Source organism: Tupaia chinensis, unplaced genomic scaffold (assembly GCF_000334495.1).
Source record: "Tupaia chinensis unplaced genomic scaffold, TupChi_1.0 Scaffold000673_1, whole genome shotgun sequence".
NCBI lineage: Eukaryota > Metazoa > Chordata > Mammalia > Scandentia > Tupaiidae > Tupaia > Tupaia belangeri.
This window is the reverse complement of record NW_006160196.1, coordinates 316,815-338,615: the sequence shown is the minus strand read 5'-3', so window position 1 is coordinate 338,615 and position 21,801 is coordinate 316,815. Positions and strand designations below refer to the sequence as shown.

General features: G+C 52.9%; 1 protein-coding gene and 1 pseudogene across 1 annotated transcript in view; both read left to right on the top strand.

Moving 5' to 3' along the window:
- Window positions 1-16,450: 16,450 nt before the first annotated feature.
- Window positions 16,451-16,539, top strand: LOC114009987 (uncharacterized; annotated as a pseudogene).
- A 4,406-nt stretch (window positions 16,540-20,945) lies between these two features.
- The window catches only part of ATF5 (activating transcription factor 5), a 4,530-nt gene continuing 3,674 nt past the window's right edge, over window positions 20,946-21,801 (top strand). Inside the window, exon 1 of the mRNA XM_006160209.3 lies at window positions 20,946-21,079. The gene's annotated coding sequence lies outside the window, so the exon portion shown is untranslated. The remainder of the gene's footprint in view (window positions 21,080-21,801) is intronic.

Genomic DNA, 21,801 nt, shown 5'->3' with positions numbered 1-21,801 from the left:
ACAGAGGGTGTGTACCTGGGTCTTCCCCATGGCAGGAGACAATGAGGTGACAATGATGGGTTGGGAGAGAGAGATAAACACCCTAAAAGCCCCATGGGCCAGCAATCTCCATCCCTTCTAAATGGACTTGGTTTTTTCAACTTCTAACTGAAAAGCCCTAGGAGCACCAGCTCCCAGTGGAAAGTAGAAGGCTACCGGGTGATAAAGAGGAAGTGGGCACAAGGACAGGGGCATTTCAAGGTAAATGTCACACACTGAGCCACGGTGGAGGCAGGCCCGGGAGGAGTGTTGGCCAGACACTCTGACCCTCACACAGTCCCGTCAGGAGGGAACAAGAGCAGAGGACTGTGGGTGCTGGAGAGGCTGAAGCCCACCAGCCTCACTCACCAACCTCCTCACCTAATGCAGTGACAGGGCGACGTGTCCACTTACGGGGTCAGTAATCTACCAGGCATAAGGGCAGGCAGTCTGCACCAGGCCTGCTGACACACGTACGGTATAGGATGTGACAGACTGAAGCAAGAGACCAACCAGCCATGGCAGAGCATGACCTCGGCTATGGCAATCAAAACAATGGAGACGGGGTTGGGAAGAGACAGGGGCAGCCTCCGCGTGGTGGGATGACGCAATGACTGGCTCCTTCTGCACTGCAGTAGTTCCAAATGTTCTCTACACAGTGGAGGAATCTAAGTGATAGGCTGAGGGTTCTGAAAGAAATCTCAAGTACGAGGCACAAATTCAACCTGAGCAAATGGCACTTACACAACCAAAGTTTTTTTTTTTTTTTGGAGAGGGTTCTTTTTTTTTTTGCTATAGGGTGTATGCGCTCGCAGACAGAGACAGACAGAAAGTGAGAAATCACCCCCCAGGGGGGATGGCCACGCCACAATCCCTTCTCCTCCATTCTCCTCTCGGGATCTTGGGCATGCTCGCACATGCGCCTGGTGTGAGTTTAAGCCACAGGGTCTGGGACTCGAACTACGTGAGAGTCCAGCGACATAGCCATTACGCTAACTGCTGGTCCCCCAAAGTTTATAATCGTGACGCGAGCAGGACACATCGCGGGGGTGTATTAAATAGGCTTCCCTTACAGGCTCTCTGTTGGCTCTCACTTTGCCTCAAAGGTGACGATGGCAGGGGGCCACGGACTAGGTGAGCGGGCACCACAGGCTGGGCTGGAAGCAGCTGAGTAGGTACATGCAAACCATGGCACATCTGGCCTGGTGCTTCAAGAGCCCTGTATGGTTCCAGGTGAGCTGGTGTGGGAGGCAGTCCACAGGTCCCCTGCAAAGGTGTCCACAGCCCAGTCCCTGGACCCTGGAAGCATGTTACTATTTGTGGCAGCAGGGACTACACAACTGTGTTTAAGAATCTTGAGATGGTTGGGAACCAGCAGTTAGCGTAATGGCTATCTTGCTGGACTCCCACGTAGTCGATCGCGGTTCACGTCCCAGACCTGGTGGCTTAAAACTCACGGCGGGCGCGTGTGCGTGCGTGCCCAAGATCCCGAGAGGAGAATGGAGGAAAAGGGATTGCGGCATGGCCACCCCCCCTGGGGGGTGATTTCTCGCTTTCTGTCTCTATGTCTCTCTCTGTGCGTCTGGTGAGCACACGCGCCCTATAGCGAAAACCTCTCCCCAAAAAAAGGAATCTTAGAGGGCGAGATTCCCCGACTGCAGGGGTCCTAAATATAACCACGTGTCCTTGTAAAATGGAGATGCAGGAAGATCTGATTAGTGCCAAGGAGGCAGCCATGTGGATGATGGAAGGGGAATGATGCCTGTGGATCTGAAGACAGAGGAAGAGGGGCCACAAACCAAGGAATGTACAGGCCCCTAGAAGTGGAAAAAGGCAAGAAAACAGACTCCCCTCTAGAGCACCAGAGAGGACAGCCCTATCCGCACACATGGATTTTAGCCCCTTAATACTCATTTTGGGTTTCTGACCCTCCAAACTATAAGAGAAGTATGTGGCTTTAAAATTTCTGTTAAGAATTGTTTATTTGTGGGGCTGGCAAGTGGCATGGTGGTTAAGGATGCTGGACTCCCACATGGCCAACCACAGTTCAAGTCCCAAACCTGGCAGCTTGCATTCTCACTTTCCCTCTCTGGCTCTGTACCTCTCTGGTCAAATAAAAATAAAAATAAAATAATTTTTAAAAGAATGATTTCATTTTATTCATTCATTGATTTATTTTCATTTGACCAGAGAAAAGACAGACACGCACAGAGAGAAGGAAAGTGAGAAAGCAAGCCACCAGGCCCGGGACTCCAGCCATGGTTGGCCATTTGGGAGTGTCCAGTACCTTAACCACCGTGCCACCTGCTGGCCCCCGAGTTAAAATTATTCTAAAAAGTTGTTTATTTGGGGCCAAAGGTGGCCTGGTAGTCAAAGTGCTAGACTCACACATGGTCAACCACGATTCAAGTCCTAGATCTGGTGGTTTACTTTTTTACTTTCCCCCCTCTCTCTCTGGTCAAATTTAAAAAACTGTTCATTTAATTTTATCATTATCATCATTTTTTTTTTAGGTTTTAAAAATTATTTTATTCAATTTTATTTATTCATTAATTCATTTATTTTTATTTGACCAGAGAGACACGGTGAGAGAGAGGGAAAGTGAGAAAGCAAACCACCAGGTTCGGGACTCAAACCATGGTTGGCCATGTGGGAGTGTCCAGCGCCTTAACCACCATGCCACTTGCTGGTCCCAGTTTTTTTCCCCTTAGGGTGCACCAGAAAGACAGAGACAGACAGACAGAAAGCAAGAAATCACCCCACAGGGGGGATGGCCACACTGCAATACCTTCTCCATTCTCCTCTCGGGATCTTGGGCACGCACGCACACGTGCCCAGCGTGAGTTTAAGCCAACGGGTCCAGGACTCAAACCACGGTTGGATGCATGGGAATTCAGCAACATAGCCATTATGCTAACTGCTAGTCTCTTACCATTATTTTTTTAAAAAAGAATTATTTCTTCAATTTTATTTATTCATTCATTTACTTTCATTTGACCAGGGAAAGACAGACACACGGAGAGAAGGAAAGTGAGAAAGCAAGCCACCAGGCCCGGGACTCCAGCCATGGTTGGCCATTTGGGAGTGTCCAGTACCTTAACCACCGTGCCACCTGCTGGCCCCCGAGTTAAAATTATTCTAAAAAGTTGTTTATTTGGGGCCAAAGGTGGCCTGGTAGTCAAAGTGCTAGACTCACACATGGTCAACCACGATTCAAGTCCTAGATCTGGTGGTTTACTTTTTTACTTTCCCCCCTCTCTCTCTGGTCAAATTTAAAAAACTGTTCATTTAATTTTATCATTATCATCATTTTTTTTTTAGGTTTTAAAAATTATTTTATTCAATTTTATTTATTCATTAATTCATTTATTTTTATTTGACCAGAGAGACACGGTGAGAGAGAGGGAAAGTGAGAAAGCAAACCACCCACAGCCAACTACATGGGAGTCCAGCGACATAGCCATTATGCTAACTGCTGGTCCCCCTCATTATTATTTTTTAAAATTTGCTATAAGGCACTTGCACCCATGAGAGAGAAAGTGAAAAAGCAAGCTCCTAGGTCCAGAACTCAAACTGCAGTTGGCCAAGAGGGAGTCCAGCACCTCAACCGCCACGCCACTTGCTGGTCCCAGTACATGTTGTTTTAAGCTACAAGGTTTGTGATGGCCTGTAAGAGCAGCCAGAGGAAATGGGTAGCAAAAGATACCTGGCAGATGTGCAGTGTCACTCCCCTCGTGCTAGGGTCTCCAAGTGAGGCCCAGCTTCCTCCTCAGGAAAGGGGGTGACTGCTGCTGTGGCCACACAGGCCGGGCACTAGCTGGGGTACTCACTGTCACTGTGGCCTCAGGGTACACATGGAGTTGCGTTTTCCCCTTGGGGACTGTAGGCAGCAGCCAGATCTGGGCAACACAATGGTGACCTTTAAACACATGCAGAAACTTGGTTCTCTGGCTGCTGCTGCCTGCCTCTGTCAACTGCAAGGCGACATCAGTTAAAGGGAGCTATGTGTTAGCCAGAGAAGGCAGGAGGGAGAAGACACATCTTCAGCCAATTAACATCTGAAAACAACTGGCTTTGCATTTGCCCCCTGCCCCCTTTGCCACATAGAAGAATAAGCCTGGGCAGGGCTCAGGGCCACAGCTGCCTCCAGCAGTCTGAGCCAGCTGATCCAGCTCTTCTCGACTTGTGTCTTTGTGTTTATTTCTAATCCACAGCTGCTCTCACTCAGGAAAACCGGTCAGCTGTGCGGGTCACAGCAGGGGACAGCTCTGAGATGCTGGTGAGAAGAGAAGGGCGCTCGGCTTGTGCTGTGAACACTCACCTGTGAAGTTCTCAAGCAGCAGCCCTGGGTTGTGGCTGCCCTCATGTTCAGTACGCGCTCATGGTCTGCTGCCACACTTGGTGGGTCCCAAGGCTGTGACATTTCTAACAGAGGTTTGTGGACCACTAACCCAGCCCTGAGAGCGGGGTGACCAGCACGCTTTCCTTATCCAGACCCTCAACTAATGTCCCAACTGTCCTGGGGAGGTCAGGACGATGGCCCCAGAAGGGGAAGCAGCTTAGGGAGAAGTCGTCAGCCCTCGCCCCACAGCGGGCCAAGAACCACCGGCTCCTGTTTCCACCCCACCAGGCAGGTCCACAGGGCACTCAGCCCCGCCTCGGCCCGGCCACCCTCTGTACCTCACTTCCCTCACCTGAAGCAGCTGACGCAGGTTGCAAGATACCTCCCTGTTTTCAGGAACAAAGTCTCTCCAGACATCAGGAAGAAACCTGGTTTGAATTCTGCTTGTCACCTAGCGCCTGTGGGCCTACGGGCAGTTTTCTCCTGAGCCTCTCTATCCCTTAGTTTCCCCATCTGCATCAGGGACAGGCCCTGCCTGTGGGGGGAGAATAAGAGCGCTGGCCTGGAGCAGGCATCCGCCAGGTCTGTCCCTCGTCCCTGCTCACTTCTCAGCTGCCCTCAGGGAATCCTGTCCTTGCCCGAGGCAGAGGAGCCCTCCTTCCTCCGCTCTGCTGTCCTCCTCCTCCACATGGCCGTGTGCTTCAGGGGAGATGACCCAGGGCCACCCACACCGACCCGCCTGGACCAGGCTGGCAAATCTCAGCTTCTGCCCCCAGCACTGCCCAGCTCAATGAAGCCTCTCTGGGAGCATCTGAGAAAGGATTCTTCACTGCCAAGGAGCCATGGAGCCCACAGGGCTGCTGAGGCCCGCCCCGGGTGACAGAGCACACCTCCTGACCGCTGAGCCTCCTCGAGCCGGCTGTTCTACAGCAGCAAAGGCACCTGGGCAGCAACACCCACACGCCTCCGTTCCGGAGAACTCAGCTCCAGAGCTGCTGCTAATAATAAGCTGCAGTTGAAGTTCTGGAGAAGAGCATTTATAAAAATCTCTTTGCAACTATTAAAAGCTGTGTGGTTTAATGGTTCACTGCTTATGAAATACGTCACTATTCATGGAACGCTTCACCTGCTGCTGACGCCTCCATGCCAGGGAACCCATGCGCGACAGTGACCGCCTGTTCTACGCGCGGCTGGTACCTCTCACTCCTGAAAGCCAACGCTTACTGAGCAGCCAGCTACAGCCCCGGCCGAGGGCCAGAGGCCAGAGACCCTCGAACATCAGCATCAGCACCGAGGCTCCAGGCACAGACAGGCTTGTGCTGTGGGAGCAGGGAGGAGGCGCTCACGCTGGCCCAGGTTCCAGGGGGAACTGAGTGTGAGGATGTGGGCTCAGAGAGCAGGCAGGGAGGGGGCCTGGGCGAAGGCCAAGAAGCTGAAGCAGGTGTGTGGGTGCCGATGATCCAGTGTGCAGGTGGAGAGTGTTTACAGCGAAGGGTGACACGACAGACCCTGCACATCCCGAAGCCGGGCCTGGCCTTGACCGGAGAAACCTCTAAGTCCATGGACCCTGCCCTAAGTGCGTCAGCTTACAGGAAGTCTCAGCGAGGCCAGTCTGTGGTGACACCGTGATCTACAGAGGGGCCGAGGACTAAACATCCAGGCTTAGGCACACAGGTGTTCCTACAGGACAGACCTCCAGTAAAAGTCCCAGGCACCGGGCTGGCCTAGCAGCCTAGTGGTTAAGGGAGCTGGATCTCACATGGCCAACTGTGTTTCAAGTCTCTCCTTGCAGCTTGAGAACCACGCCAAGCCCGACCTGTCCGCCCCAAATCCCAACGGGATGGAGAGATGGAGAAGGGACTGTGTCTGACCACACCCCACTGAGAAGTGTATCCCCTCTCTGGCGAGCACAGGAAAGCTCTGGTAACAAAACCGAAACAAACAAACAAACAAAAAACAATCAGGGTGCACCCACGTTTTGTCACATCACTGCTGGGAGAGACTGCTGTCCACAACTCCGACTCCACTGGTATCTCAGATCGCGCGCACCTCTCCACGCGTGGATTTAGCCTGCAGCCTTCCACTGTAAGAGGACACGGGCTCTCTGAGTGTGGTGGGTGCTTCTGGCCAATCCCTAATCCTGAGGGCGGCCCTAGTGACGGAGTGCCACACAATGCGGGAGACACTGGCAGAACCACGAGGGGACTCAGCAGATGTGTGAGGTATGGCTGCAGGCAGGTGGCTGGGTGAAGGCTGTGGCAATGGCCTGGGCCCAGAGCCCAAGGCCTGACTTGGGATAGGGAAGAGAACATCACGATTTGAGAACTGCGGTCTGCCCCAGCCAGCAAACTCTGCACCAAGACCACAGCGTCTGTCCAGGCGAACAAGGCCACAGACCACCAGGACGTGCGAGTTTCTGCTAAACTCGACAATTCCGAGCACTGATGCATTTCCGCCTTTACCACAGGGGAAGGTTTTCTTAAAAGAGAAGCTGATGTTGCTAGTGGATAGCAGGGAAAATCCAAACTGAGGAAGTGGTGGGTTCCCTGGAAAGGCTGGAGGGCATGCTTGTGCCAGATGGGTGGCCACCTGCAGCGACCCAGACAGAGTGGACGCCAGTGTGCTGGGTGGCTGCTGGGAGGGCGTGCAGGCAGTGCCGGGCAGAGCCGCCCGCCCTCTCCCCCGTCCCCACTGGCTCTGTGCCTGTGTGTTGTTTTAAATCACATCTGGCCACCTGGGATTCCAACCTGCAGACACATCCTAGCCCTAGCTGTGGGGACCACGTGTCTCCACCATCACTCAGCTCCACTCCTTACCGCCATCTTTGAGGTTTACCTAATTTATTTACTTTAATAAAAGTCTGTCCCTCAGGGAGGAGCCATAGGGTGTAAGCAAATTCTCCGCAGTACATTCTTTCACGCACAAACACTGCCGAGCACCTGCTGCGTATCAGGTACAGCCCAAGGTCCTGGAGATACACTGTGAAAGAGATGCAGTCTCTGCTCTCATGGAGCTTAAGTTCCACCAAGAGACAGACAAGAAAGCGTCATAAACACAGCAAGTTACACCTCGTGTCAGAGGAACGTGCAGGGGTGAGGACTGTGGCATTAAGCAGGAGGGCAAGGCAGGCATCTCAAGGTTAAGGCAAAGCCTTCAAAGAGATGAGGGGAATTACCAAAGCCGATGGGTGGAGGCTGGGAAGAGTGTCTGAGACAGGTAGGGCTAGAACAGTCCTGACCGAGGGGGCCAGAACAGCGGGACAGGGTGGCCCAGGGGGCAGGGCATCACCGCTACCCACCAAACCCCAGGAAATCGGACTCCCCCTTGCCCTCTCTCTCCAGCCTCTCTTCTTAGGTCAGAGAACAGGGCTGTGTGCCAGGACATGACCAGGTGGGGGCTCGGCCTTGGACTGAGAGGAAAGGAAGAACTGGGAAAGGAATTGGGGAGGGGAGGGGGAGAGCGGGCAGAGCAAAGGCCACAGACATGCCCATGCCTTTATCCTCGACCTGTGACTCTGCTCCCTTAAGTGGCAAAAAGGATTTTGCAAATGTGACTAAAGGAAGAGCCTGGAGATCCTGGATTACTATGTGGCCCCAAGGGAATTACGCAGGTCCTAAAATGGGACTGGGAGGCGGGGAAGACTAAGAGGAAGCTGTGACTATGAAGTGCACAGTGGTCATAGCACTGGACTCCCACATGGCTGGCAGCAGTTCAAGTCCCAACCCAACGACCTGAAAATCACACCAGGCATGAGTTCATGCATGCGTGCCCAAAATCCCAGTAAATGGAAGAGGGAATTCCGGTGTGGCCATTCCTCAGAGGGGGAGTTTTCACTTTCCCTCTCTGTTTCTTTCAGGTGAGTACATACACTGGATGGCACTTACACTTAGGACTCGGCACCACCTGAAACACAGCACACTTAACGTATGGACCACGCTTACTGTCTGCTCACCAGGACGGTCAGCTCCATAAAGGCAGGAGTTTCGTCTGTTATTTCCGCTGCTGTGTTCCCAATCACTATAATGTCAGCTGGTCACTGTGGACAGCCAGTAACACCTACCACTGGAATAAACAGATCCAGGGCTTGCTGTGTGTAAACTACTTTTAAGTGCTTGTCCTAGGTAACTGGTTTAGTTCTCAGCTCCTCCCACAAAGTAGGTAGCATCGGTATCTCCCTTTTAGAGTTAACTGCCCAATGTTAACCTAAGTGTCAAAGTTAGGATGAATAAATGAAGTCTCTGCCCTCAAGTAACTCATATTTACTGACAGCAGCAGACAAACACATTTTAGAGGACACTTTGGATACTGCGAAAGAACTTTGGTAAAGCCCACTGGAAGCCCAGGGGAGGTTCCTTTCCCGGGGGAGAGGCTAACAGAGTGCACAGACAACTCCTAGAGAGGGAGAGATGTCTAAGCCTAGCTTTGCAGGGTGCAGAGAAGTTAGGGCAGCTGCGAGAGCACAGGATACCAAAGAGCATACATGAACGGCTGGCCAGCACGTGAACAGATGCTCTGCAGCCTTAGCCATCCAGAACCACAGCCGGGAGCCACTTCAGAGGTGATAAAATGTGGAAGGCCCCGCGGGGGCATGTGCTGGTCATCCTAGCTATTTGGGAAGGCTGAGGTAGGAAGATCGTAGAGTCTGAGGTCTGGGCAACACAGCAGGATCCTGCCTCCAACAAAGAAAAAAAAAAGCAACAGAAAGATACAGAGAAACTGGAAACCTTATTCTTGTTGGTACGAATGTAACACGATGCAGCCATTTTGGAAATTGTCGGGCAGCTCCTAGAAGGTTATGCTATGATGCAGCAGTTCCACCACTGGGGGGCGACCCAGAGAAATAAAAACAAGTCCACACCAGAACCTGCTGTGTGTTTTCATAGAAGCCATCATCCACGGAAACTGATGGAGGGATGGACAAAATATGGTACATTATCAAGATGGAACAGCACTCTGCCTTCCCGAGGGACTAGGTATTAATGCATGGTACAAGGCAAAGAACCTTGAAAGCAGGATGCTGAAGAGACCTGAAACAAAAGGTCACCACCTGTATTATGTGATTCTGTTCAAATGGCATGGCAACAATAGACAAATCCACAGAGATACAAGTAAAGGGTGGCCTAGAGTTGAGTGGCAGGAAAAGATAGATAAGCCACGGTGGTTAAGAGCGCTGGACTCCTGTGGTTCAAGTTCCGGACCTGGTGGCTTACTTTCTCACTTCTCTCTCTTTCTTTGTCCCTTTCTGGTCAAATTGAAAGAAATAAATTAAATAAATAAAGTTCAATATAATAGAAATTCTAAATGAAAAAAAAAAAGGGTTTTCTTAAAACAAACAAACAAAAAAGCCACCATGGTTGGTCATGTGGGAGTCCAGTGCCCTTAACTGCCATGCCAGAAAATTATTTATTGTTTTAAAACTTGCTACAGGGGCTTGCTCTTGCTGGGGGAAGTGAGGGACAAAGTGAAAAAGCACTCCCCATGACGGACAGCCACACTGCAATTCCTTCTTCTCCATTCTTCTCTCAGGATCTTGGGGACACATGCAAGCATGTGTGCCCACAACCCCAGCTGTTTTCCAGGCTGCCAGACCTAGGACTCAAACCAGTCAGCCACATGACATCCAGCTGCCTTTACCACCACGCCACTGGCTGGCCCCAGACGATTTCTTTCTTTTATTGGGGGGGTGGGGGGTGGGAGAGGTTTTTGCTATAGGGCGCGTGCACTCACCAGCCAGACAGAGAGAGACAGAGACAGAAAGCGAGAAATCACCCCCCAGGGGGGATGGCCACGCCGCAATCCCTTCTCCTCCATTCTCCTCCCGGGATCTTGGGCACGCACGCACACGCGCCCGGCGTGAGTTTTAAGCCACTGGGTCCGGGACACGAACCGCGGTCGCCTACGTGGGAGTCCAGCGACATAGCCATTACGCTAACTGCTGGTTCCCTAGAGGGTTTCTTTTTTAGAGTGATGAAAATGTTCTAAAATTGACTGTGGTAATGGTTGCACAATTCTGTGAAAGTACTAAAAACCGCTGAACCCCAAACCTGGATGAATGGACATGGATTAAACAGCACCTCAATGGAGCTATTAAGCCGACCAACCAGTCATAGCCAGGAAGGGCTGAGAGGTCAGCAGAGAGGCTGCAGAGGTGGGCAGGGGCCAGGTCTGCCCTGACTTATGCTGAGGGCAACGGCACAGGCAGAGGCGTGTCTGAAGACAACCATGCTTTCTTTTGGGGTGGATGGTAACGCTGGCCGAGAATGGGCTGGGGTCTGGACACTGGCACAGCAGTAAAACGGGATGACCCACATGGGAAGGTTCTGGATTTGCTACCAGAGACCTCCATGAGTACTCTCGGCACGCATGTGCCCTTGATCCAGGGCTGGCTGAAGCTGGGCATGGGCTGCAGAGTCAAGACCCTGTTGGGGGTACTGTCTCACTCGTGGGATAAACAAGGAGCTGGGGAGGAGACTGCAGTTGAAGGCTCCGGTCGGCTGTGTAGGCCATCAGGAGGACCCACAGGAGCTGGAGCACCACGACCGAGAGGCGCTGGAGCACCAGGTGCGGGCACTTGGAGAGCAAGGGGGATGTGAGGGGTTGTGGAACACTGCACACCTGTGCTCACACCTGGCCTCCCGCTCCTAATCAACACCAGCTTCCCAGGGGAGCACAGTGATGTCAGTGGAGGAGAGAGGGAAGGGTCCAGGCCAGGTTGCATTGGAAACAGTTGCCATGGAGGTTTCTTTGGGGACCAGGTGAAGGCAGCTAGAGGTGGGAGGCAGCGTGGCTTTGATCCTGAGAACCAGAACCCAAAACCAACCACAGCCTGCCCCTGGGCAGCAGACTCTACGCTAACATTTCACAGTACTGAGTGCCAGGCCTGGGCTTCAAGGCTTTGCCTGTGCTGATTCGCTTTACGAGGTGGGAACTATTGCTCCCATTTCAGAGGAGCAAACTGAACTCAAGAGGACATAAATCACTCGCCCCAAGTCACCCAGTTGGTAAGGACCCTGGCTCAGGCCTCCCAAGGGGGCACTTGTTCACCCCGCCCCCACTCTCCAGTGACATCCCGGGCGATCACCACAACCAGTAAGAGCAGATTAGCTCTCACTCCTGAATTCGAGTCTGTGCTATCGGCCTTCCCAAATGCAGGCTAGACTCATGGCCCGTGTGGCTTCTAGCGAAGAGGGGTGTCAACCGCCCATCTGCTCCTGCTCCGAGGTAGAGGCGGCAGGACAGTCAGGGGAAAAAAGAGCAAAGAACTTCCGATCAGACGGGGCTAAGGCTCAGTGCTGATGGCTGCCGACCCCCAAACCTCTCTGTGCGCTGCTACCCACACCGAGGAGGCACCTGAGGGGCCAGGGGCCTGTAAGCGCTCCCCATGTGGTTCCCTGCCTCTGCCTCATTCTCTCCTCTCAGTTCCCACTACGACTGTCCATGCCAGTGGGTGCTGGCTAGGTTCAGACCCGGCTACTTTCCTCTGTGCAAGAGACACTGTGGCCTGCCCCACCCTGGCCCTGCCGCCGTCCTCCACCGCTCCTGCCCACAATGGCAGACGAGCACACGTGCTGTGAGAAGAGGCAAGGCAGCCCTGACAGCGGGTCTGGGTTCTTCTGCTGGACAAAACCATCTCCTAGAACACCAACAGCAGGCAAGACCCCTAGTGACAATGGACTCAGATGAAGACAAGCCCACTCCCAAGTCACGTCCCCGCACCAACATGAACGTTGTCCAATCCACAACAATGAGCGGCCTGCCTCCTGCGGTAAATCCTGGCTAAGCCCCTGTAACTAGGTGCCCCGTGGGTCCCCAGTGAGGGCTCCCTTGCTGCAAAGGCAACGTGTCCCCTGTGTCTGCTGGTCAAGGGGCGTGGCTGGCTGATTAGGAACAGCACCACCCCAGCAGGTACCCTAAAGTGATCTCCATTCCTGACCTGCATAAACACGATGCTCCCTGACTTCACACAGGAGCAGGTCCAGAGAAAGGGGCTGGCCCCCACCACACTTTTTTCTAGAATGAGGATACCTGGCTCCTCTTGCTATGGGCAGGAGGAAAACAGGTTTGGGGAAGAGAAATTGCTGAACAAGGTTAAAGAGGGCCTGCAGCCTGAGTTCTACCCACACTTGGGGCTTGTTGGGATTTTTCAAAACTATCCATTATTTTAAGACTCTGTCCTCACAGGAAAAACCCCTGAATTCCCGATTTATCTAAGGGCAGCAGCTCTGTACTGTGGGCCCAGCACCACTGCCCCACACGGCCACCTGAGCAGCACCTGAGCCTTTCAGATGGTCCAAGTGAATTTAGGACTCGCCCTTAATCTGGGTCTCTGGCATGGGTCTGAGGCCTGTGGGGATCGCTCACACTCACTGAGCCACACTCGGGTCTAGGCTTTGCTCACATCAACCTGCTGATTCTCACCACTGTCCTCTGAGGTTGTTCTAGTTCTGTCCCTGTCTTACCGATGAGATGACAGTTCCTGGGGCTGGGGGGTGGGGAGATACAGGAAAATACCTTTTTTTTTTTTTTTTTAAAGAGGTTTTCGCTATAGGGCTCATGCGCTCGGCAGCCAGAGACAGGGACCTTCTCCTCCATTCTCCTCTCGGGATCTTGGGCACGCATGCACACGTGCCCAGCATGAGTTCTAAGCCACTGGGTCTGGGACGCGAACCGCAGTTGACTACGTGGGAATCCAGCGACAGCCATTATGCTAACTGCTGGTTCCCAACAGGACAGTATCTTATTCCAGATCACAACGGTCCTTTCGGCGCCCCGGCTCCAGGGCAGTACGTCATCAGCCGTCGCTGGCTTACTGCCCTTTCCATATGTCTGGTCTCCGGGAATGTAAGGGAGGGGCACCCAGAGCTGGCCCGAGCTTTTATCTCCCAGATGAGGAAACTGAGGCTCTGAGAGGGGAGATGTGCTAAGCTAGATAACGGTCCCCAAAGATGTCCATGTCCTAGTCCCCAGAACCTGTGAATAGGTTACCCTATATGGCAAAAAGGTCTCTGTAGACAAAATTATACTAAACTGTGGGGCCAGCTTGTGGCCTGGTGGTTAAGGTGGCTGGATCCCACATGGCCAACTGCCTGGTCTGAGTTCCAGACCATGTGGACTGAAAAAACATACTGGATTGGGACCAGCAGTTGGCCTAGTGGCAATGTCGCTGGACTCCCATGTAGTCGACTGCAGTTTGAGTCCCGGCTTAAACTCACGCTGGGTGCGTGTGTGTGCATGCCCAATATCCCGAGAGGAGAATGGAGGAGAAGGGACTGCGGTGTGGCCATCCTCCCGGAGGGGGCGGGATTTCTCGCTTTCTGTCTGTCTCTCTCTGTCTTTCTGGCGAGCATACGTGCCCTATAGCAGAAACCTCTCCAAAAAAAGGAGGAGGAGGAGGAGGAGGAGGAGGAGGAGAAGAAAGTCGCCTGGATTTATGTGTGTGCCCAAAATTCTAAAAGAGATGAAGGGTGCTTCTCACACTCTCTTCTCTGTCTTTCTCCAGCAAGCACATACACCCTCTGGCAAATCACACACACACATACGTATGCAGAACACACACAAAGAAGCATACATACGTACATACATACAACAATGATGGTATTATCACCCTGGGTCATCCGAGTGGGCCCTAAGTGCAACTGCCAGGGAGGGAGGGTCACAGGAGGAAATGGGAGATGTGAAGGAAGCAGAGGTCGGGTTGACATGAGGAATGCACAAGTCAAAGAACGCAGCCAGTCCCAGAACTGAAATGACAAGGAACAGATTCTTCCCTGAGTTTCTAGAAGGGTTTTCCAATCTCCACAACTTTTGGGAGGTAACTGAGTTCTAAGCCGCTCTGGCAACGTGTTACAGCAACAACACAGGAACCAACGCAGAGGCGACAGCGAGGGAGGGCGGCGGAGCTAGTCTAGGAGCCCAGCGAGGCCCTTCAAACTATGACTGCTGGTGCCGAGGAACGAGGCGGGCAAGGGGAGGGAAGGGGCTCCAGAGGACTCTGTGCCACCGGCCACGTGGCAGGTCTGTGTGCTGCCTGCCCAGCCCCCACGCTGCCCTTTCCCCAACTGAGCTGGCCTTGGCCTTCCTGCCCTTGTTTGCTAGGACGCCCACCTCCAGCCCCTGCTCCCGGCCTGTGTGACCCAGTTACCCCACGGAATTTCCCAGCTTCTGTGCATGAGCACCTCAGTAACTAATGTATTGCAGCAAAGGGCTCTGGAGAACATTCTAGCAATGGGAGATTCTTGGCCTTGTCCTCTAAATGCTCAGGCAAAAGTCATACACACAGACACCAGTGAGGCGGCACTGACTACAACACAGGACACTGCGGAGGTCATGGTTAGACATGTGAGCACGTATGCACCTTGGGCTCTGAGTGCTGGCCTCTACCTACCTCATTCCCACAGTTCTCCCAGCGCCCCGAGCCTCAGAGAGCTAACGTGCACAGGCATACCCCAAGGATCCGGCCCTGCTCAAGGCATTTTACGTACTTACCTATTCAATCCTCACAACCACCCTCTGAAGTGGGTCCTCTTATGCCCTTTGTGTAGATGAGTAAATCAGACCAGAGACAATGCCACTTGCTGAGGGTCACAGAAAAGTGGGGGAACTGGGATGTGAACCTAGCAGGCTGGTTCCAGAACCCTGTGCTCTGCTCCACTTTGAAGAAGTGGCCAAGGCTTAGGCAGACTAAGATGTCGCTTGCATCCTAGCTAGAAGGAAATGCAGGGGCTCAGGACTGGTCACAGGTCCACCTGATGCAAAACTCAGAGACTTTTCCATCATGCCAGGCTGCCGCCTTGATTGGGAACCCAGTGAGAGGTTGCTGCAATCAGACAGGTGAGAAGGGCCTCCTCTAGGGCTGGGGAGTTGGTGAAGGTCAGGCAAGAATCAAGAGTTTGGCAGCAGGGAACAGCAGCAAATCTGAGGTGGAGGCCCAGGCTCGGAGGACTCTCAGCATGCTGTGCTCCGGACTGTGGGGCCCTGGAACCTGCTCAGTGTCAGAGTCTTGGGCTCATCTCAGCCTCACTAGCAGGTGTGATTCTGCACAAGCTCCTTTACTTCTCGGGAGACTAGCTAGGTCTTGTCTCCTACAAGACAAGCCAGTTGATCTCTATGACCTGAGGCCCCCTCTTGGCATTGAGTCTGGGATTTTCAGGGTCCTGAACAGGTGGCTGATCTCCCTCCCTTCTGCACCCCCTACCCTTGCTGTGCTGGGGCCTCTCCCTTATCCAGGGTTCTGCAGGAGTAGTTGCCAGGTGTGCCAGGGCCCCCAGAGAGCCCCCTCACTCCTCCTCCCCATCAAAGAGCCAGGGCTGGGCTGATGCAATCTGCCTGCAACTGCCACCTCACTCCTGGAGTCAGACCCCTCCGCATGGAAAAAAGAGTCCCCAGTAGTCCCACTCTGGCACCTAGCCCTAGCTCAGGAGTCGAAGGGGCTGAGCACATGGACTCTGGAGGACTTACTAAGGCCAAGGCATTTGAGTCCTGGAGGGGTCACGGGTCTGGGTTAGGAAAGGCATGGGAAGTGGCTCAGGGAGGCAAGACCTGGGATCACAGGCAGCCACTGGTGCCCCACCCATAAGTTAAAAGGTGCTGGGAGGGCTGTGGATCTAAAGGTGAGAAGAACGTCACTCAGCACAACAGAATCAAGCTGCCTAGGTGGGCAGGATGAGCTGTGTGGGACACAATGGCTAGAGGGACTAATCCTTGTCCTGACGCCTTCGCAGTTGGCACAGACCACACACAGCAAGCCAGCAACAGGCTTTTCCTCCAGAGCGGGTTCATTTCCAATCATTAAAAAAATATATCCAGAGACCAGCAGTTGGTGTAATGGCTATGTCGCTGGACTCCCACGTAGTCGACCGCGGTTCAAGTTCCGGACCCGGTGGCTTAAACTCACGCCGGGTGCGTGCGTGCGTGCCTAAGATCCCGAGAGGAGAATGGAGAAAGGACTGCAGCGTGGCCATCCCCCTTGGGGGATGATTTCTTGCTTTCTGTCTCTCTGTCTCTCTCTGTCTGGTGAGCGCACGCACCCTATAGCAAAAACCTCTCAAGAAAAAAAAAAAAACCAACCAAACAAACAAACACACACATCCAGTGCTCGCTTTGGCAACACATATACACACAGATTAGTATGGCCCCTGCACAAGGATGACACGGATATTCGTGAAGTGTTCCATATTTTTTTTTAAAAAAGAAAACAAACATATCCAGACATCCTCTCATTTTCTTTCTTTCTTTTTTTTTTTTTTTTTTTTTTTTGCTATAGGGCCCGTGCGCTCTCGCCAGACAGACAGAGGGAGACAGAGAGACAGAAAGCGAGAAATCACCCCCCAGGGGGGATGGTCACGCCGCAATCCCTTCTCCTCCATTCTCCTCTCGGGATCTTGGACACGCACGCACACGTGCCTGGCATGAGTTTTAAGTCACCGGGTCCGGGATGTGAACCGCGGTCGACTATGTGGGAGTCCTGCGACATACCCATTATGCTAACTGCTGGTTCCCCTCTCTCATTTTCTTTTAAAATTTATTTTTAGAGAGATTTTTGCTATAGTACATGTGTGCTAACCAGATAGAAGGAGAAACAGAAAGCACAAAAATCACCCCACCCACCCCGGGGATGGCCACACTGCAATTCCTTCTCCTGCATTCTCATCTCAGGATTCTGGGCACTCACGCACAAGCACTCAGAGTGAGTTTCAAGTCTCCAGGTCAAGGACTCGAACTGGGGTCAGCCATGTGTGAGGCCAGCGACGTAACCACTACACCATCTGCTGGTCCCCACCCAGTCATCTTCTCATAACCCCAGTCTAAGTTTCGAAGACAAGGCACATTCCAAAAAAATACCCAAATAGCATCTTTTAAAACTGTCAAGGTCACAAAAGACAAAGAAACTCTGGGAAACTGCCACAGACCAGAGGAGACAGAAGAGACACAGCGCCTAAATGGAGTGGGGCATCCTGGAAGGTGTCCTGGAACAGATAAAGGAGCCCAGGGAACGCGTGCAGTCAGAACAGGGCGGTAAGGAGCGTGGTCATCAGTAACATACTGACACCGGCTCCGTGTTACAACAAAGGTACTGCAGGAATGTAAGATGTTAACAATGGAGAAAACGGGGTGAGGGGTATCCAAAACTACTATTGCAACTTTTCTGTAAATCTAAAATTATCTCCAGAGTTAAAGTTTATTTAAAACACACTCTGGATTACTGGTTGAGGTGCTTCCATGTGGCCGACCACAGTTCAAGTCCCAGACTCTGCGGCTCGAAACTCATCCTGGGTGTGTGTGCCCAAATCCCGAGAGAATGGAGATGGGACTGCAGTGTGACCATTCCCCCTGGGGGGTGATTTTTGACTTTCTGTCTCTGCTATCCAGTGAACGCACATGCCCTATAGCAAAAACCTCTCAAAACCACCCAACCAACCACCTCTCTGGGGCTAGAGAGCAGTTCAGTGGTAACACAACACACTGATGTTGGACCTATATGAAAAGGCCTGGGGTGGGGCCAGCAAGCGGTTTGTTGGTTAAGGCGCCAGACTCCCACATGGCCCACTATAGTTTTGGTCCTGGACCTGGCGGTTTGCTTTCTCACCATCCCCCTCCCTCTGGTCAAATTGAAGAATAATAAAAATAAATAAACTTAAATAAATGTTTTAAAAAAAGAAAAAGTCTGGGGTTCGTGTCTCAGGTCCTCCCCCTACATGGTGGGAGGGATCCCTGTAATCCAGGATGGCTGAGGTTGAATTGTGAGTGAGGACCCAGTTGGAGGGTACCTCTCTCATTCTCTCTCTCTTTTTAAATAATTACTTTATTTAACTTTATTTATTTTTAGTATGACTAGAGAGGGACAGAGAGAGAGAGAGAGAGAGAGAGAGAGCGCGAGCGCGAGCAAGCCACCAGGTCCAGGACTTGAACCACAGTCTACCAATGGGGGTACAAGCGCCTAACCCACCATGCCACCTGCCGGCCCCCTCACTCTTTCTCCTGAAGGAAATAAACTTAAAGAACAAATCAAGGGGGAACAGCAGATGGTATAACGGCTATGTCACTGGACTCCCATGTAATCTACCACGGTTCAAGTTCCAGACCCAATGACTTGAACTCACACTGGGCACGTGTGCGTGCATGCCCAAGATCCCGAGAGGAGAATGGAGAAGGGACTGCAGACGGGCCACCCACCCTGGGGAGTGATTTCTCGCTTTCTGTCTCTCTGGCACATGCGCCCTATAGCCTAGTGGTTAAGTGACCAACACAGTCTGAGTCCTGATTCCGCCTGTGTGAAAGATACTCCAGGTGTGTGTGCATGTGGCCAAAATCCAGACAGGATGAAGAAATGGAAGTGGGACCAGCAGTTAGCGTAATGGCTATGTCGCTGGACTCCCACGTAGTCGACCGCAGTTCACATCCCGGACCCGGTGGCTTAAAAACTCACACCGGGCGCGTGTGCATGTGTGCCCAAGATCCCGAGAGGAGAATGGAGGAGAAGGGATTGCGGTGTGACCATCCCCCCTGGGGGGTGATTTCTCGCTTTCTGTCTCTAATGTCTCTCTCTGTCTGTCTGGCGAGCGCACGTGCCCTATAGCGAAAATCTCTCCAAAAAAAAAAAAAAAAAAAAGAAATGGAAAAGAGATGGCAGCATGACCATGCTCCACCAGGGGTGGGGGTGGTGTAGTGTCTCTCTCTGGGAGCTTGTCCTCTGGGCAATTACAAAAACAAAAAGCCCCGGGACCAGCCGTTATCATAATGACTATGTTGCTGGACTCCCATGTAGTCAACCGCAGTTCAAGTCCCGGACCCGGTGGCTTAAACTCACGCCGGGTACGTGTGCGTGCATGCCTAAGATCCCAAGAGGAGAATGGAGGAGAAGGGATTGCGGCGTGGCCATCCTCTCTGGGGGTGATTTCTCACTTTCTGTCTCTGTCTGTCTGGCGAGCGCATGCGCCCTATAGCAAAAAGAAAAAAAAAAAAAAAAACACACACACACACACACACACAAAGCCCCTCTGGCCTAGACATGGTGTTGGAAATGTGATGGTGTCACTGATAGTGAGGTTGCATGGGAGGCTGGAGTTTGATTCCTAACCCAAACTAAACAGACTGGGCCTGGGGGTGCCTGCTTGTGGTCCTAGCTAACTGAGAGGCCAACAACTGAGAAGCTGGGACAGGAAGCAATGCAATGTGCTGAAACACTGTCAAATATATCACTTTCTCATAAAAGCAAAAACTAGAACCCACAAAATACTCTTATTTAGTTTCTGTATATAATCTAGGTCTTCTCAGAAGCCTTCATGGCAAAACAGTCTCCTCACTGCCAGCAGTCTGTCTACCCCAACCCACATGCTAAGTCTCAATACACTCTACACTGAAGAATGGAAGGAAGTCAGTCCTTAAATCTCCCTTAAAACCCGGCAGCCCAGTTGCCAAATGGCCAGGTGGACTCCCACGTGGCTGACACTGCCCTGGTGGCTTGCTTTCTCTCTTTCTCTTACCCTGTCCCTCTTTGGTCAAAATTAAATAGAAAGTTAAAATATATATTAAAAAAAAAAAAAAAAAAAAAAGATGGAGGCCCAGTTACAGTTTTAAAGCACTTACTGCATAGCAATGAAGAAAGAACAAATCCACCTCCATGATAACAAAACCCTCACCTAGCATCTACTATATGCCAGGTACTAGTCTAAGTACTTGACAGGTTAACTCATTTAATCCTAAAAGGGCCCTAAAAGTAGGAATATTAAACCATAGAGAAAACTGAGAAACTGCCAGGTTTACACAGCTGGTAAGTGGGGTGACAGCGCCCAAATCCCTATGGGAGGACTGGGTTGAGCATCTCATCTGGAAAGGGGGAGACACAGCATGACCTATGAGCACGTGCTGGACGGTCAGGTCTCAGGGCTCTTGCAAGTGTGTGGGGAAGACTAGGAACAAACAACCGCACTAGGTAGAGTGGATTTTTCTCATTCCATAGGAAAGGGGCCGGAGCACTGAAGTTACTGGCCCAGGGCCATCCAGGCAGGTCTGCGCCTTGAATGGAGCACGGCCTGTGGCTCACGCTAAACTCTAACCCACGAGAGTCCTGGGGTGTGGGGGCTTGGCGAACAGGGGGGAAGAGACGAAAGTGTGGCTGTCGAGAAACTCAGGAAGCAGGGAAAAGAGAAATAAGCTAATCCGGGTTTGAGGAAGTGGATGGAGTCAGCCCCCCAAAAGAGGAGGAGATGGGTCTGAAGGTCAGATACAGGCAGTCGGACTCCGGAAACCAGAGAGAAGGCCGGATCCCTGGGTCAGAAGGACCATCCCTGAGAGACAGAACGCAAGGGTCGGAAGCGGGGGTGTGCGGGAGGAAGATCTGTCTGAGCGGGAGGGGGCTGAACCCAGGGGTGGTGGGGAGTCGGATCCCCAGATCCCTGGGAGGCGAGGCGAGGCCCGGCCGCCTCCCCGTTGGGGCCGCACGAGGGCGGAGCGCGGAAGGATCCGGGCGGGCCGTGCTGCGCCTCCCCTGGTATATCTGTTCCCAGTACCCGGGGCCGCCACATTCCCCACCCTCAGATCACGACCTCTTCTCATGCTGCCCTGACGCCGCCACCGCCCGCACAAACCCGGCCATGGCTTTGTAGCCGCGACCCCTTTGTGCCCCCCGCCCGTCTCCGCGCTCACCGCGCCTGCGCTCTCCGCTTCCACCTTCTTTCTTCAGCCGAGGCCGCCGCCGCCTCTCCTTTCCGCAGCCATGGAGTGAGTAACCGTTCGCCCCTCCTTCCCAACCGCCTTTCCCGCCCTTTCGCAGCTCGCGGCCCTCACTACAGAGCCTAAGGGTAGGGAGACGTAAGCAGGAGAATCACGGTCGCGCAGGCGCAGACGGAAGCAGAGAGACGAAGGCGCGCGGCGGAGCATGCGCACTTGGTCGGGGGCGGGAGGAGGACAGTGCTTATGGAGCGCGTGTTCAGTGGAATCGACCCACGTGCGACTGCGCCTGCGCACTAGCCTCCAGCGAGTTTTTCTGTTTCAGTTTTGCGTCTGCTGTTGCTCATGCGCATTAGCCCACTAGAACCTGGTATTTGTGTATGAAGGGCGCGTTGTAAGCGGCTGCACACGCGCACTAATCCCCACGAGGGTAGAGTACAATTGGACCCCTCTAGTGGCGGAGTATGCACTTTGGGCGAGACGACCGCGAGTGGAAGGGTGGAGGCTGGGTAGCCGTTCTCCCTCCGCGCCACCCCGCCGGCTTCTCCCCTCCCCTTCTCCCGGCCCCATATGGCTCTTAGCTCTTAGAAAAATTAGGTTCCTGCTGGGGCGGGGAATAATTTAGATGGACAGAGTGGGCGGGGCTTAGAGGCAACCGATTAACCGGGGAATACTGCCGTCGCGAAGGGCGGGGCTCGGAGGGCGCCCGTCGTGAGGAGAGGCGGGGCTAAACTATTAGCGGAGGGGCGGGGTTTCGGTCGGGCAGAGGGGGG